Source organism: Schistocerca nitens, chromosome 7 (genome assembly GCF_023898315.1).
Source record: "Schistocerca nitens isolate TAMUIC-IGC-003100 chromosome 7, iqSchNite1.1, whole genome shotgun sequence".
NCBI classification, from domain to species: domain Eukaryota; kingdom Metazoa; phylum Arthropoda; class Insecta; order Orthoptera; family Acrididae; genus Schistocerca; species Schistocerca nitens.
The window spans coordinates 597,020,369-597,039,534 of record NC_064620.1 but is presented as its reverse complement, the minus strand read 5'-3'; positions in this window follow the sequence as shown (position 1 = coordinate 597,039,534).

Sequence of the window (19,166 nt, the reverse complement as noted above, 5' to 3'; positions counted from 1 at the left end):
CGTGGCATACGGAGCTCCATCGCAGTCTTTAACACTGGTAGCATGCCGCGACAGCGTGGACGTGAACCGTATGTGCAGTTGACGGACTTTGAGCGAGGGCGTATAGTGGGCATGCGGGAGGCCGGGTGGACGTACCGCCGAATTGCTCAACACGTGGGGCGTGAGGTCTCCACAGTACATCGATGTTGTCGCCAGTGGTCGGCGGAAGGTGCACGTGCCCGTCGACCTGGGACCGGACCGCAGCGACGCACGGATGCACGCCAAGACCGTAGGATCCTACGCAGTGCCGTAGGGGACCGCACCGCCACTTCCCAGCAAATTAGGGACACTGTTGCTCCTGGGGTATCGGCGAGGACCATTCGCAACCGTCTCCATGAAGCTGGGCTACGGTCCCGCACACCGTTAGGCCGTATTCCGCTCACGCCCCAACATCGTGCAGCCCGCCTCCAGTGGTGTCGCGACAGGCGTGAATGGAGGGACGAATGGAGACGTGTCGTCTTCAGCGATGAGACTCGCTTCTGCCTTGGTGCCAATGATGGTCGTATGCGTGTTTGGCGCCGTGCAGGTGAGCGCCACAATCAGGATTGCATACGACCGAGGCACACAGGGCCAACACCCGGCATCATGGTGTGGGGAGCGATCTCCTACACTGGCCGTACACCACTGGTGATCGTCGAGGGGACACTCAATAGTGCACGGTACATCCAAACCGTCATCGAACCCATCGTTCTACCATTCCTAGACCGGCAAGGGAACTTGCTGTTCCAACAGGACAATGCACGTCCGCATGTATCCCGTGCCACCGAACGTGCTCTAGAAGGTGTAAGTCAACTACCCTGGCCAGCACGTTTTTCGGATCTGTCCCCCATTGAGCATGTTTGGGACTGGATGAAGCGTCGTCTCACGCGGTCTGCACGTCCAGCACGAACGCTGGTCCAACTGAGGCGCCAGGTGGAAATGGCATGGCAAGCCGTTCCACAGGACTACATCCAGCATCTCTACGATCGTCTCCATGGGAGAATAGCAGCCTGCATTGCTGCGAAAGGTGGATATACACTGTACTAGTGCCGACATTGTGCATGCTCTGTTGCCTGTGTCTATGTGCCTGTGGTTCTGTCAGTGTGATCATGTGATGTATCTGACCCCAGGAATGTGTCAATAAAGTTTCCCCTTCCTGGGACAATGAATTCTCGGTGTTCTTATTTCAATTTCCAGGAGTGTAAAACGAAAATAGTTTTGAGTGGTCAGATTGAGGCCGTAAACAAACTGGAGATTTGAACACACACAACAGAACAACACCTTGTACGGAAATCACGCCCAATTTCATAAATCGGTAAGTGACTGACATAGAACTTGGTTTGAAAATTGAGATGAATTCGTAATTTTACGTTGTAGATGTAGTTATGGGTGACATTAAGAGGGAATAAACTGAGATAGATGTTTTAACTAAAGATTATGTAGAAATCTAAGATGCTCTCATTGACCTAAAGAAAATAAATGAAACAAAATACTTTCTCATTTTGAGAAAAGAGTCCTTGTTGCAGGAAAGAGAAAGTGAGGCATTTAATACAGAAAATCTTTAATTATTCGATAGATTTCCAACACTGAAAACTGAAGGTTTGTAGTATGTGATTTGGGTAAGAGTATAGTTTGGCTGCGGGTCGTGGGCTTTTAATTAAACTTGGATTTACTGAATAAAAATTTAAAACGCCAGAGCGGTTGCATAAGCAAACACCACAAACCCTTGAGCTCAACTACCTACATTGGCAAAATAAAAATAAAATGAACGCTGATAACGGAAGTAAAATTAATTATTTGCCTCACAATAATAAAATAGTGCAATATCAACAGGAGGCAATAACATTGTACAACAGAAACTTACAACAATACACAAATATACATAATGTATAAGAAACTATATTGTTTCTGCTAACAACCTTAAAAATGGGGCACAGAAATAACATAACAACAAGGGCGCTACCTCACTAAACTTATTTCCAGCCGAGTACCACCAACTCCTGAACCACATCCTGGACGGATAACAGACATGAAAAACACAAACTACAGAGACACACAATCTACTACACAATCAACAAACAAGATGAATAAAGTAGAAGTACAATTACAGGACTGATCACTAATACATGATCACTACAGAATGAGATTTTCACTCTGCAGCCGAGTGTGCGCTGATATCAAACTTCCCGGCAGATTAAAACCGTGTGCCGGATCGAGACTCGAACTCGGGACCTCTGCCTTTCGTAGGCGAGGTACTGGCAGAAGTGAAGCTGTGGGGACGGGTCGTGAATAGTGCTTGGGTAGCTCAGTTCGTAGAGCACTTGACCGCGGAAGGCAAAGGTCCCGAGTTCGAGTCTCGGTCCGGTACACAGTTTTAATCTGCCAGGAAGTTTCATAATCAGCACAGTCACGTCAAATTTTCAAAGTGAGAAGTGACTACAATACAATCCAATCGCACCACAGAATCGCTCTGTTAGGTAATTCAAATACAATTATGACCCAACCAAAGCACATCTCAGCCACACCATAGTTCTTCACTTCACATGAGCTGTACAAGGTCCGTTTTTTGATCGTTCGGATCCCTTAGAGCTACTTTGAAACTTTTTGCTCTGCCTTACGGCAGGTCTGGTCGTGGGGGAAGCCTAGTCAGAGATCTCCACCGCATTAGCGTCTAGGGAAGTGATTCCAGTGGTGGTTTCCCGTTGCCTTCCACTGATGATGATGAAATGAGGACAACACAACACCCAGTCCATGAGTGGAGAAAATCTCCGACCCAGCTGGGAATCTAACCCGGGCCCCTTGGCTTGACAGAAGGTCCGCGCTGACCACTCAGCTAGCGGGGCGGACTAGAGCTACTAATACCCACCAAATGCAATTAAAACACACTGGACAGCACATGTCACTCTTATGCCTTACACTGGATTGGAAGGAAAATTCGCTTCTCTGCTTCTTCCTGTTGCTCAGCTGCCCTCTCTTCTGGACGCCTCAGAGATAACAGCCCAACGCCCTGCTGGCTTCACACAATTCTCAACAGGGCGAAACGTGACCCCCTGGCATGCCAGAGTGGACAAGCAGTGCCGGGGAGAAGTGTTTGCTGGAAGAGAAAGATAACATGTCATGAGATGGCAATTTCACAGAAGTCATTAAACGTCTATAGTATCTATACACTCAGTTTGGGAAACAAGTATTTAAATTTTGTAGACAAATATTGATTTACTGCTGGAAGGGGTAGTTGAATGAACTTTGAAAATTGTTTACAGGTCACTGGAAGCAACTTAATGAACATGTGATACGTGATGACTAGTTACTTGCCGTGTTTGCTCTTTGTGAAAAGATACTCGGTTCTGACTTGTCATTTAAATTAATGGAGAGAATCACTAAAGAGTATACAAAGAAGATTATGTATGATGATGGACTGAGAGGGTTTTAGTTAACAGAGTGGAAAACCTCCAAACGAGACAGCCTGAGAGTGAAAAACAAGAGTGATGCACACAAATTTTTTATCTACGTAACGACCAAGTTCTTGTTTGCTTTTGCTTAAATATGCGAGAAATGAAGCTGTAAAGTTGCCTGATGAAAGAGCTAATCCTCCGGGAAACTCTTATTTTTGTGACTTTGTGCTTATAGAGCTGGCGCCAAAATATGAAACTCCTGTTTTTAGTTTCTTCCTACTCCAGTGTAGCATCACATTTTCAGCTGATCTCTTCATTTTTCACTGTTTTCTTTTTCTGGATGTACTTGCTTCTGTATGGTAGAACGTGTGCACGACGACAGACATCATTAAATTTATAAGCATTTGAAGTTATTAGGGCTTGTCATATAAAAAATTTTTTCTTTTGCTTGAGAGTAGTGTGTACGAGGCTGGTGATAGTAACCGCCCTGTTTAAGTTGTTAGAAACTTAGTCAGCCGGTGTCGTAACTCTGAAATGAGAGTTAGTATGATTGTCACATAATAAATATTTCGCGTGAAGCGCCGTTGCGACACAGGCAAAGGTCAATTGTGGAAAATAAGTCACTGAATAATCCAAGTAACGTTATTAAGCAATAAACCCGACTGACTACACAAAATAAGAGGGCACGTACATCGCGAGTGAGTGGTTCAAAATAAGAATTAATACTGTAAGGGAAATAGGTCATAAGTATAGTGACGTCGGTAGACACTCAGTCGTGTGCGAACGTGCGATCGGAATGGAGGCACATACGTTCTATGTACTATCATTCCCTGTGGCCTGGGTAAAAAGAGTTGTGGCTAAAATGCATTTATTCATCTGATAAGGGAAATAATCGGAATTCGTAATTAAATGAAAAGATAGATTGCAGGTTCTGTGTTTCGCAGCAGATATGACCTAAACATTGAATTGTCCTTGGCGGCCACGATGGGATAGGGATTAACACATTCGCTTACTTCTATTGTCGAGCTGCGCCCTCGTGAGGATCGTCGCCTCCATCTAAATTCTCCACACAAAATTGAAATAATAATAATCTTCCAGAGTTAAAGGAGCTGGGATCCATGATATTGTAAATGAGAAAATCATATTGTTCATCAATTTCTTTCATTGTATAACACAATTTCACTTTAAAATTACACAGCACGTCTTAGCACCAGGTCATGAACAACGAAAGTGGAACTATTACTGAAACCAATAAACGAAGAGCGTAAATCTTCTTTTGTCCGTCAGTGTTAAATACTTTTCAAATTGATCTTTGGTATGAGAGTAGAATAATTATCTATACATTTATCAATAAGAAAAAATTATCAAGTTCCTTTATATGATGAAACTATAAAATAATATTTTCTAACTTAATGATGTGAATATGTGGTTTTAAATGAGATTACACAATGAGAGTCAGTTATGATGGGGGCATTGTTTTGAAACTGGAGTAGTTTTATGGGTAATTATTCTGTAAATTTGATGATTATGGTAATTGACAATAATAATAATGATCTGTAGTTAACTGTGAGATAAGGATGACAATGGTAATTGTTTGTAGTTGACTTTGGGTAGCAGGGTGTGTACGCCACGAAACAACCGGGATATCCGGGAAAAACACGAGTATTTTTTCATCGGGGAGAAAACCGGGAAAATCCCCGGAATATTTTAGGGTCCCGGGAATTTTTCATTGTTTTACTTTTCTGTTAAATTCTTGTAATTTTGACTGGTAAGACCCGCTAACACAGAATAATACTGCAGTAATAAAACATAACCGAGGGGAAAAAATAAAACTTTAGTTGCATAGAAAATGTGCCATTTACAACAACAAAACACAGTGCACACACAAGCGACTGCCAATAGCAAGATGTGTCAAAGGCCTTTGGATGAACACTATGCAATCCTTCATAAAAACAATCTGCTTCCGATGACCGTGAAGTCGCAATGGTTTGCATTAGATTCGTTTGAGCGGTTGGCTGCGGGCCCTTGGGCATACGTTGTTAAGTTGCGTATGAGCAATGCCTTTTCCCGCTTTTGGGTACTTAAAATTTTTTTATCGCTCACCGAAGCTGCCAGATTGGATCATGTGTAGAGCATTCTGAGTTGTAGTGGGGGGGGGGGGGTACCCTCCACGTGACACTTGTTTACCTTTAGTGGTTTGCTGTTTCTTCTTCGTTTACAGCTCTCAAGTCAAATACAAACAAAATTAATTTCAAAGGGCGGGAGCTACGAAGTGAATGAAATATAGTCACATAACTGCAGGATGAATTGTGTTACGTGTGAGATGGGTGATGACTTTCTTAAAGCACACAGCGTTTGATTCTTATTTAAAACGTAAAACTTTAGCCACGTAGAAGAATTTCGTGTTCAATTCTAGTATCCGATTCCACTTCTCGGCTTTGAACAATGAGATCATACCTAAGGCAGAGACGCCACTTGGTGGCAATCTTTGAAAGCAAATGATTATATTCGTAAACAAGCGAATATAGCATATAATAAAATTACATTCACAGTTCGTGTCATTAATTACTTAGCCTCAAATTATATCGAAAAGAACTGACGATAACGAAAATAAACAAGAACAGAAAAAGAGAAGTATACATTTATGCGTGTAAGAAAAGCACAGAGAACCTTTAAATCCGTTACAGTATAGTGCATGATGATATCATAATACTGTGAAATAGCGTCAATTCTCAATAATTATTGTTGAATCTAACGGGGCTAGTGCACAAGTAACGAAAATTCACAAATAGTACGAGCTAACAAATATTGGAGTCGGTAACTAGAAATAAGCTGTATAAGTAAATTCTCGTTACCGACTCCAACTACTCCATGGTACGTTATTTAGTTAGCTTTTCAAGCAGGTGTGTGCATTGAAGTGTAACAAGATTCCCGCATTTGCAATAGCTCTCTGAACTTGCGCGGAAAAATTACTAATATTGGATTCGGTATTCACAACTGACCTACATAAGCTAATTCTAGTTACCGATTCCAATCATTCCATGATTCGTTATTCAAACCGTTTTGACAACAAATGCGTATCTTCTAGGATTTCTAAATTTAGTATTACTCTCTTCACTACTATGAAAAAGAGAAGAATCTGTAACTACAATATTTGTTACTTTTTCGTAATAATTCAATAAGAAATCTAGAAATCCTACAAGAACCAAGTCCACATATTTACTTCAAAAATATGCAAAATTATGAACCATCGAGTAGTTGGAATCAGTAACTAGAATTGACCTCCTGTAAAGGTCAGTTCCAGTTACAGATTCCAGTCATTCGATGGTTAATTAAGTAGATGGTATTTTCGGCAGGAGTGCGCACAGGAATGTAGGCTACTCGGATTTTTTGCACTTGTAATTGTTCTCTGAACTACTGCAAAGAAGTTACCGATTTCAGTTTTTGTTATTTCACCGCACGGGTTTTAGAGAGCAATTACAAATATACAAATACTATTACAGTGCTGTGCATACAACTCCTGCAAAAATAATATATATATATATATATATATATATATATATATATATATATATATATATATATATATAGATCATCGAAATGTTACAATTGGTGACTGGAATTTACCTATATTCGTTAATTTCTTGTAGATTTCCGTTAGTTGTGATCTAGCTTTTCTTTTAGAATTTATTGTCTTGATTTCTCCACATTTCATGCTATTGTTTTATTTGCTGTCATTCACTTCATTTTCCCGTTTTGGTTTAGTTTCTCCCCTACCAAAACCCCAACTTTTTTGCACTTCTCCCGTTAAATACAATAATTAAGAGTAAAAATAACACTATCACATAATGGTATGACTTCACCATGGGCTTTGCTGTAACGCAATTTAAAGATTTTCTGTGCTTTTCTACTGACATAAATTACGAGAATAATACTTATTAGATACGGAAACTTTTTTTAAAATTCTTGTTCTTATGTATTTTTGTTACCTTCAATTTGTTTCGATATAATTCATGATTATGTGAATAGCTGCGTGCGATGTGATTACATTCGTTTGTTTACAAGTATGAAATGGCTCTGAGCACTATGGGACTTAACATCTGAGGTCATCAGTCCACTAGAACTTAGAACTACTTAAACCTAACTAACCTAAGGACATCACACACATCCATGCCCGAGGCAGGATTCGAACCTGCGACCGTAGCATTCGCGTGGTTCCGGACTAGAGCGCCTAGAACCGCTCGGCCACCGTGGCCGGCGTTTACGGGTAAAATCCGACGCATTCATAGACTGCCTGTAGGTATCGTCTTTGCTTTAGATCTGACGTCACTGCTCCAAGCTGATGAATGGAATTGGACACTACAATTTATCCTAATTCCGTGCCCAGAGGACCAGACATTTATGTCATTATTTAAAATTTTGCCAGCCGAAGTGGCTGAGCGGTTCTAGGCGCTACAGTCTGGAACCGCGCGACCGCTACGGTCGCAGGTTCGAATGCTGCCTCGGGCATTGAAGTGTGTGATGTCCTTAGGTTAGTTAGGTTTAAGTGGTTCTAAGTTCTAGGGGACTGATGACCACAGCGGTTAACCCCAATAGTGCTCAGAGCCATTTGAGCCATATATAAAATTTTACTGGCACATTTGTGTGATGTATTTTAAAGTGTCACACACCAAAAAGGACCAATGTTGTATTTGGAAGCTTAGCTTATTTATCTTCAAGGTTAGTTTTATAGGTGTAAGCTTAGCGTAACTACGCTATGTATATTGATTTACACCGTAATATGTGGTGTGTTTGGTGGAATTGGAATTTATACTTTCGTAAAACGAAAATATGCAGCATACTTGTTGCTGCACGTCAGAGGTAATTACAAAACATGTGGCTTTCTTTATAGTCGGTTTCGTTTTCTAAAGAGCCGAGAAGAAGTACTATGCCAGTGTATAAAACCTGAACCATTAAAAGGAATGATAAGTTTCACGGTTCTGAAGGAAAAGTATACTGTCACTTAACACGGAGAAAGTGTATGTTCACCTGGGGAACAGTGTAATTTTAAGTGGGAAATCTGGGAACAATCTAAGAATCATTTCGTTGTCTGAATATACACCCTGGATAGTATTTTGCAAGTTTTTGATGAAAGGAATAATTATGGAGCCATGTAGGCAGTAATGGGATGATTTGAAAATGTTTGTTTTTATTACAACTAATATCTTTTAATATAGCATGTGTGTTGATGTACAGCACAAACAGTAAACTGATTAATCTAATTTTGCATAAATTCAGCAAACCACGTTATTGTAAAACGTAAATACGCTCAACAAAGAGAGCAACAACATATATTTAAGTAATTTCAATAATGACCACGACTTTAAACATTAAGTTTAGTGAGTTATAGCAATAACCATCTTATTGTTAGAGATGTTCCTGTCTAAGTACATCAATCCAAATAAAAGTATAATTATATGTACAAACAGTTGGTTCCTTTCTCTCTGGTGAAGTAATATGAAAACTTCATACAGTTATATTGCCCAATAGATTATGGATAATTCATATGATATCTACACAGTATATTTTTATAAAAGTATTAGAATTAAGTGCAAACTGGTTGATATGAGACATGAGGATGCAGAAAGTTACCAATAAAAAGCCAGCTTCATAGAAAAATGAAATCTTTCGTTGAATATGTCGAGGTATACTTTGTATTGTAACAATTGTGATACTAAATGTGACACTTCTGTCACTAAATGTAACTGGGTTTTCTCTTTCGATGCTGTCAATTGTCAGGATGAGCATTCTAAAGCATTCTGTCAGGGTGAAAATATAAAATAAATTAACTTTTCTCTCTTAACAACATGTGGGAATGGTGGGGTCTTCCTTGGCTCGGGTATGAGGTCGAATGAAACCATTTTTACATAAGATAACTTTATTGAAGATTTGTACAACTGTATCTTACTGAATGTTCTGGTTCGGAGAGCGGCAGCTGTGTCGTTTGTGAAGTCTTCTGCTGCGGCAGCGGCGGCGGCGGCGTCTGATTACGCGTAGCGGTGTGTATCTCGTGTCGCCGTCTCGCCCAGTTGACTGGAGACGCGCAGCGCGAGGAGGCCCGTTTAATTATTGCGAGCGAAGTCGTGCATCGGATGGTGATACCTTGGATGTGGCGCCCAGTGTTTCTCTTCTCTAAGCGGCCGCGTGTGTTGCGCGTCGACCAGCGGAGCGGCGCGGCGGGGCAAGGCCAGTGTCCCGGACTTGAACCACGGACTCCCGCTTGCCAGTCTTCGGCTGTCAGGTCTTCATCCCAGCTCACAGGTGACTGCTGAGGTGAGGCCGTCTCCTTCCCGTCCTCACGAGTCACCCGGGTACGTAAAGATCAGACTTCGAATACCTTTTAACTTCTGTCTTCTGGCGCCGCGGCTGCTGCTTGCTATTCCATTACAGCGGCGGACTTGGTGCGTCTGTGCATGATGTAGTCTCTTCTTGCATGACGGTCTTCAGCACCGAAACTGACTGAAAGCTACTGCTACTCTTCTCTTCTTCCTTCGTCTCTCGTCTTCGTCTCCGTCCCCATCTTCGACTCCGTCCTCGACCCGTCTGCCTGGCCCACTGCGTCTCGCGTATTTATTCACTTCAATTTACTGGAGGTGAACGACTTTACGGTCATTGCCTCTTCTGTCACGTTGAGAAGCTCCTCGAAGAATCTTCTTAACGTCGGTCATTGGCTCTTGGAATGTAGGCGAGGGCCTTTGCTCACATACGACAACTGAGAAACACGTGAGCCGGTCGGGCGATGCCCTGACGGCTGAATCGACAGCGCCCGCTTATGTGGAACTTGCTGACTTCATGGTCATTGTCTCTTCTGTTCTGCAGTTCTGCCCGCTGTTTGCGAGTATGTAACTCTATAAACTAAACCAAGTTTTTCACTTATATTCTAATTTCTAGTTCACTTTGATTTCACTAATTTATTTACTTAAGTACCACTCAACAGTATGTTATATATTCTTGGTAATAAATGATGTAAATTTGTAGAGAAGTAGTTGAAAGGGAGATTATGTTAAAGAATGAGTATTTGGGTTTCTATTGTAGTTATCTATGTTATGATCAAATACATTGACTGACAGAATTAGTATTAAATGTAGATTTGTGGGCCTTATGAAATGATCTACAGAAGTACTGTAATGACGATACCGAGTTTTGTGAAAAGTACTGATTGTGGAAACGTAGTAAGGAGGTTATGTTGTATAAGGAGGATGTCACAGAATGGGGAAGAAATGCATTGGATAATATACAGATAATACTACATTATTGTGCAATTAAGGATGCAAAATTCCATTGGACATAGAATAAGATGTTCAAGTAATGGGGCACGAAATTACTGCTGTACCTTAAGTATATTCTATGGCTGGAGAATTATATAATCTGCACTGTATGCTGATTCAGAAGTTAAAGATTAATGAAACAGCAAATGAAACTTAAAGATTGCTTTCAAAAGTAACATATGAAACAAGATAAAGATGCATCATAGTAATTAAGTCTGTTGAGATCCTATGCAACAAACCCTTGATAATAAAATGAGCTGATTCATTCTAACAAAAGGAAATGTGTGCATAAGAATGTAATGACTGATGTAATTTATTTCCATACAATTCTATATTTAATTTTACAGTGTCTAGTTATACTTCATATAGACACTATTTATATGTCCGATAGCTGTTAGCTCTCTTCTTGAGGCATACAAATTGGTAAATATTAGATACAAATAATTGTTTGTGAGATATTTGATTTCAAATTAGTGCCCTTTGGTCAGATTACATCTTCCATTTCAGTGTCTTTTTTGAGTGTAGGGCTAATTATATTCAACTATATGTGGTGTAAACCTGAGTTTGCTGTCACATAACGTGGTGTTGGTTTAAATTACCAGGATTGTGGAGGAAAAGGCTATTAGATGAAGTAAAAACTGAGAGATGCTAAACAGTAGATACCTAAATGATCTCAGATAATTTATTGTCAAATTAAGAAATCACACTTCAGTGAAATAAAAAAAATCAAATTAAGTAGTATCAGAAGGCAGTGAACGTTGGAAATATTTGTTGAATTCTGGCAATACAGAATACAATGAATGGTATCTAGTAATTCCCTTAAAACATAAATACATGAGGTATCATACAACTACTAAATTAGTTTGATTCTGATAATATGAAACAGTCTCATCACAGAAAGTTTTCTTTAGTAGACATGTAAATTTGAAACATTTATAATAAACTTGTTTTTAATGTTTCTACAATTTTATGACATTTTGTTTAAAATTAATAATTATAATAACTCGCATGATCATATTATAAAAAATCAAAGTCCTCATTAATGTTATGAATGCGAAAATTACTCTCTCTGTTGCATTTTCACTTTAAAACTGCATAACCAATTTTGATGAAATTTGCTATGGAGATATCATGAACCCTGAGAAAGAACACAGGCTATTTTAGAAAAAAAAATGAATTTACCCTTAAGAGGTTGAAGTAGCGAATGGATTATCTTTTTCTTACACCAGTGAACACATGTTAAAAAATTATTCAGTTTGTTACACCATGTACATGTGTAATGTATACTTACCTCAAGAGCTTGGAGCATTAGATGTACACTTCTGGCCATGTCTCTCCATACACACTGTTTTGCAGCAATGCTGTACATGCTGTACATCACAAGCTAACCGGACATGCAGACTCATGATGGAAGGTGATGTTATTGCATGTAAAACAGCTTACATACTTACCATCACTCAAAAAACTATTGATATGTGAATGTGGTGCAGGTAACATTTAGTGTATACAAGAAAATAAATAGAAGTACTCAGAATCCAAATTTGAAAATTATAATTAATCGAATATGGCTCTGAGCACTATGGGACTCAACTGCTGTGGTTATCAGTCCCCTAGAACTTAGAACTACTTAAACCTAACTAACCTAAGGACATCACACACATCCATGCCCGAGGCAGGATTCGAACCTGCGACCGTAGCAGTCCCACGGTTCCGGACTGCGCGCCTAGAACCGCGAGACCACCGCGGCCGGCAATTAATTAATCGAATATGTGAATGATAAAAATTGATGTAGAAAAATAGCAAAATAGATGAAATTCAAAAATGAATATGTAGTCAGTTATCCTTTAGTATCACTACTTTTCTTATTTTAGCTCCACCATGGACAGTCATATTTCTGTGGATCAGTCTTGCTAGTGAGACCTCACAGTGAGCATTTGTTTGGTTGAGCTCAAAGAATTATGACAGTGAACTGGAACTTGAGAACCTTAAAATGTGGGATAGAATCAGTTTACTGTGTATGAGGTACAGTAAAGTGAAAAACATAATGAATGAAAGATGCATATAGTCTCAATTTTAATTTCATTGTGAGAGTAAGAAGCTACTACGTTGAGTTTGCTTATTCCTCGCCACATTCAGGGACTGATGAGAGGGAATTTCTGAACAGACAACAAAGCTGCCTTTGAAGCTGCTGAATGAATCACATTGACTATGGTTGCCACGTTTCCGATTTAAAATTAATTAATCTGATAATATGTTGTTCCCATCAAGTGATTATGGATGTAAAGTATTCGCTAGTTACACTCTCCACACCAGAAAGTGCAGTGAAGTGAGAAAAAAGTTACTATTGTTAGTATTTGGGTTTATATTATGTTTATCAGTAATAATAAATATATGAAATTTTCTTTGATAATGGCTTGTTAGAAATAAATGTGAGGAACAACCAGATGAAATCATAATGGTACCTGGAACTGCCTATTTTAAGGATACTTGGGGCACATACTTTGGCCTAATACGATGGAGGCAGGAAAATTAAACAATGAAATGCAAGACGGCATTAAACATGACAGTTGATATTATGTAGTTTTTGGAGCGCTGTATTCACTCTGGTCTTTCGTATTTCAGCAATTCATTATTATGATTTAGTATTTTAAATTTTCCACATATGATTACGTCTGTTTCTAAAACGAGATATGCTGACAGTGCTATAGTTGCTTGTGTGATGATGAACAATGGAAATGTGTGTTGTGGTTTGTGGGTATTGTTAGTTACTAAGCAGTGAAATGGAAACTAGAAAGATGGAGAAAAGTAGGTAAACTTTGTATTACTGCAAAGGTAATCGCCGTAAGTGTTAATACGTTTATCACCCCGTGAGCTACAGAAGCATGATTGTACCGAGGTGTGCATCGACAGCCATGATTGTCTTTCTTCAGGATTCTGAAAATATTGAAATCGCATAGGGAGAGATCTGGGCTCTATGGACGATAGTAGAAAGGCTTCCCAGAGAAATTCTGCAGTATAGACGAAACAACCTCGGCAACCTTTCCGCCTGCCCGCTCATTGTTAATCGCTTACATATCTTTCAAACAGTACCGATCCGTCCACATACGATTTCTATATTTTTGGGGCTCTGAAGGGGAACACTCGCAGCCGTCGATTTGGCTTGGACGAAGAGCTGCACGCCCGGTTACGATTATGATTCCATAGGTAACTACAAAGATTTTCCCATGAAGGCACTGACCATCTTGCCCACAGTGGGATAAATATATAAACAGTTACTGTTGAAATAATGAAAGCTTATTTGAAAAGGTTTTCTTCTCTGTGATGTGGTGATAGAGCAACCACTATGTAGAGAGAGTAGAAAACAGTCGTAATTGCGATGTTGAAATTACTGTTTACTTAATCATCTACGTCTTTCTAATGCGAGGCATCTTCAGACTGGATGAAATTAGAAGGTTAAAGTTGGACTTACAGATAAATGTGGATAATAAAGTTACAGATATCGATGATAAATTGCCAACGTCATGTGCAAGAAAAAAATAGAAGCAACCTGTGCTCTTGTCATGTATCGAAAGCATAAACGGAATGAACCACAAAAAGCAAAAACTGCAACCCGTGATTTCCATGAAAGCTATAATTTTCGTAATTTCTTCCAATCCCAAGGTAGGGTCAAGCCTTACTAACTAAATTGTATTTTAATGTAGGCCAATTTAAAAATGACTTGAATTAGGCTAAAGGGGCTTCATTTATGAATAAATAAACAGCATTTTCAACATTGCAACCAAGGCTGTTTCCTTCTCCTAATAAAAGTTGTTTACTTTTCCTTTCATCTGTCTCGTTTTCAAATGACTACCCCTCTATATTGCCCGCCCAGTTAGCCGCGCGGTCCAACGCGATGCATTCCGAGCCGGAGCCGGAATGCGTGTCGGTCCCCGGCACGAATCCACCCGGCGGATTACTGGCGAGGTCCGGTGTGCCGACCAGCCTATGAATGGGTTTTAAGGCGGTTTTCCATCTGCATCGCCAATGCGGGCCGGTTCTCCTTACTCACCCTCCGTTACACTACATCGGCAATTGCTGTGCAAACACTGTCTCCACCCAAACATTTGGGGTTACACTCATGTGGTATGAGACGTTCCTGGGAGCGGGGGAGGGGGGGAGCGGGGGGTGGGGGCAGGGGGGGGGGTCCACTGGTGGCCAAACCGCACAATAACCCTGGGTTCGGTAGGGGGCGGTGGTGCGGTTGGTGGAGTGCTGTGGGCTGTTGAGCAGTATATATATATATATATATATATATATATATATATATATATATATATATATATATGGGCGATGTTTCAGCTGTGTTTTCATTTCTTTCATTTTCAGTTATTTCAATGTGAAGAAACGTAATGAAGTAAATGTGACAGCAAGAACTTTCGCACTTTGTTTATGACCAAGAACATTAAAACATCTTGCAGTTCGCGCGTGTCGCGAGAGGTATATCCCATGTTGCGAGAAGGCTATGAAAACGGTAATGGGAATAACGACGACTTCTGTTCCTTATTTATGTCTCTGTGTGTGATGCGGAAGTGGTTCTTTTGCGTATGTGTGCTTTCTGTTTTGTGTCCTTGGTCTGTTCTCTGAGAGCGGTAAAGAGTGTGTTGTTGCAAAGTGTTGTGTTTCCTGTGTATAGAATCAGCTACAACCCGTCCAACGAACGTGAGTACACGAATAAGTAAGTAACAGCCCAGTGCACACCAAAACGTTTCAGACACTCGACAGCTCAGAACCGACAGGGAAAGACCTCAGGGGTTGGCTTAAAGAGCATCAATGAAGCAATCCTTGTGATGTTCATTCCCACATATTTCGCCGGCGAAGACGTCAGGCTGCAGTGCGGTAAGGGACAGGAAGACATTCTTGACAATTTTTGGTACTGATAACATCTTCCTGACGCTTTATCGCTTCTCGAAGGACACCGTGGGCTAGTAACCCAACTGAACGCGATCTCAACCCTCGGGACTACCAGTGCGATCGCTATTTCTGCTCTGGTGTACGGGATGGAACCACTGGAGACTGTTCAAAACAATTCGACGAAATTCGAACGTGATCTGAAGCAGCAAATGGTCATTATGCTTTCTCAGTGCTGGTGTTTCACACCGTCTTGTTGTGTGCTCATGGATGGATGCGACATCGATACGTACGTGAACAAAACGGAAAACGCCTCCTTGTTCGGCAATGACATCGGTGTCCTCCAATCCCGAACCGCCACAACATAGATTTATTGAGAATTATAAATATGTGTCTTTGCAGAGAAAACCTGCGAAGTAGTGGTAGGCCATTGCATGAACGCAATTGGCACCTTAAGAGTGCAAGCGGTTGCCTGCCTGCAGTCGCACAGCACTACTTGAAAGGTTTTCTCAGTAAAGGAACTTTTTTAAAATTCTTAGTGAAGGGGCGGTGTCTTTGAGGGACCTTTTGCCGTTTTATCTCGGTGAATGGTTTTTAGCGGTCCCTAGTGGTTCCGCCCCGTACACTAGAGCAAAACTTGTGGTCGCCCTGGACTCCAAAGGGTTGAGACGACGTACAGTAGGGTCGCTGGCCCACGATGTCCTTAGAGAAAGGCTGAAACGTAAGGAAGAGGCCAGAAGTATCAAAGAATGCCAAGAACGTCTTCCTGTTGCTGTTCACACTCCAGACTGCCGTTTTCGAACGCGGAATGTGTGGGAATCAACGCCACAAGGAAAGGGGTAGTCTCGTTGACAACCTTTAAGCCAACCACTGAGGCCTTTCCGTGTCCATTCTTAGCGGCGATCTGTCTGAAATGTTTTCCCCGCCCACCCATGAAAAACGGCGTGGTTTCAACGCTTAACGTCGCGGTTCTGACCACCATCGCAGAAGCTTCAAACGCAGGGTTGAAATGTGGGTAAGAGGAGCTGTGACGACTTTTTCATCGGATGGTACGTCTACGGCTTCTTTGGGCAGAATTGTGGTGAAATTTGGTGCCAATGGGACAGTATTTATCCACTTTGCAGGTCAGATCGACTTTTGGGTCTGGCCTGTGTCGACACCTTGCTGTCTGAAGCGCAATCCAGCCCGACGGTAAGTCACAGGGCGCCAGGGTTTCGGACCGCTACACTGGAATGTTGTAGGCAGCTTTGAGCTTAGAGTCGAAAAAGTAATTCTTTAATTCTTATTGCCTAAAATAGAGTATTATGCTACGTAGGTATACGTAGGAATTCGTGAAAGTTTTTTAAAATAAATCCGTGATTTTCTGATCCCGATCATTAGGGAATAAATGGTATCTTACTGTTAGGAGCATAAGTATTGCAAGAAAGGTTAGTGGACCCTGGCCATGCAGAACAGTTTCGTACTCAATGCTGAAAAGCAGACAAATTTCATATTTTTCTGCTAGTATTTCTCGTTAAGTTACCTACATCACCATAAATATGTCAGCTACCTTTCTTTGTCTACTCCGCCCCGATAGCTCAGTGGTCAGCGCGGCGGTCTGTCACGCTAACGGAGACGGGTTTGATTCCCGGCTGGGTTAGAGATTTTCTCCGCTCAGGGACTGGGTGTTGTGTTATCCTCATTATCATTTCATCATCCGCAGTGGAAGGGAACGGGAAACCACCACTGGAATCATTTCCCTAGACGCTCATGCGGAGGACCTCTCTGACGCGGCTTCCCCCATGACAAGACCTGCCATAGGGCAGAACAAAAAGTCTTTTTCTTTGCCTCCCTAGAGGAAAAAAGTGTCAGTATGCACATTTCATTAATAAATAGGACTTATGTGATGTCTGCAATAGAATGTTTCCCTCAGACAGTGATCGTTATTTCTGTTTGTAGCTTTATATCAAGTTTTCACTTGTTTATGTCTACAAAGTTTTGATATATCATACATAATACGTGAATCGTAGTAAATGGATGGGACACAGCTTTTTTGACACATAACATGAATATTTAGTAACAGACGTAACATTTTATGCCTAATGTGATAACCAAAGTTACCTTGCACAATGTCTTTAGTTTTCGGGGTTTAGTTTGCTACATATTGTCTGCGAACCATAGCCACTTGATGGCGATCTAATCAGCGAATAAAAAGGTGGTAATAACCAATTATGATTGCAATAAACCATGATTTTTTCACCTTTCGGCCTTAAATTTATGAGAAACGTTTACTACCAAAAAAACAGGAATTAATTAAAACAGAAGATAGATTCACACAAAAATTATCGTTGGGTATCACAACGACTGCGCGTACAGCGTAAAGCGTAATGCGCTTGCCCGCAGGACTAGGAGGCGACGCCGGCCGCAGTGGCCGGGCGGTTCTAGGCGTTTCAGTCCGGACCTGCCCTGCTGCTACAGTCGCAGGCTCGAATCCTGCCTCGGGCATGGGTGTGTGTGATGTTCTTAGGTCAGTTAGGTTTAAGTAGTTCTACGTTCTAGGGGACTGATGACCTCAGAAGTTGTCCCATAGTGCTCAGAGCCGTTTGAACCATTTAGATGACAGATACGGGTATGACATTCCATACTGCCAGAACCCAGCAGTGGTAGTGACGTTCTTCCAATTAATCTGGAATTCGAATTAACATTATAGCATCGATCAAATGGTGAACATGCTAAACATGTAGGTGTAACCATTAGTCTTTTGATCGAATAATGTGAATAGAATAGCCAGATTCATTTTTATATGGAGAAGATATATCGTCCATTTTCCTCTGGGTGGGTATCAGAGCCGCTATAAATATGAAGAAGGACATTATACTTCGGGGTTGTACTTCAGATTACTTTACGCAGCACTGCTTGTTTCTGAAGCAGCCGATTCTGAAGTGCATCTACAGCACTTTTTTGATGAGACGAAGAATAGAATATACCCACATTTGCTGCTATACAGGTACTCATGAATGGGCCTTTCCCGAAACCACCAGTGCAGAAGAAAATAATTAAAAATACAGCCCAGTGGAATAGTGCGTTTCTTCATAATTCATATATTTGAGGCTTAGAATTTTGTAGCAGTAAAGGCATGTTATTAGTTAGTTGCAAGTGTCGTGATCATTTAAAAGACAGTCATCGAGATGATCTATACCAAATCAGTTTACAGCCTTTGTATACGTGAACTGTTTGTGGTTATGGCAACATGCTGGCCATTCACAGATTACTAACGGTGTGGTAAATGTAATAAGAAGGACGATATTAACCTATAGAACTACTCAAGCATATACTGACACTCAGTTTTTATTAGACATACGGTCAGTTGTTGATGCATATACGTCTGTCGGTAGAAAGCGGTTGAAGAAAAGACGAGTTTTAAAAATTGTTTTTCTATGTCTGAAATATTTTATAAAATTCGAAAAACGATCAAAGGTTGTTGTTGTTGCACACTCACCTCCACTATAAATCGCATACATCTTTAATAATGACGATCATTTTCGTCTTCTGGTACTGTAGCTTTGAAATGGGATCTACATGG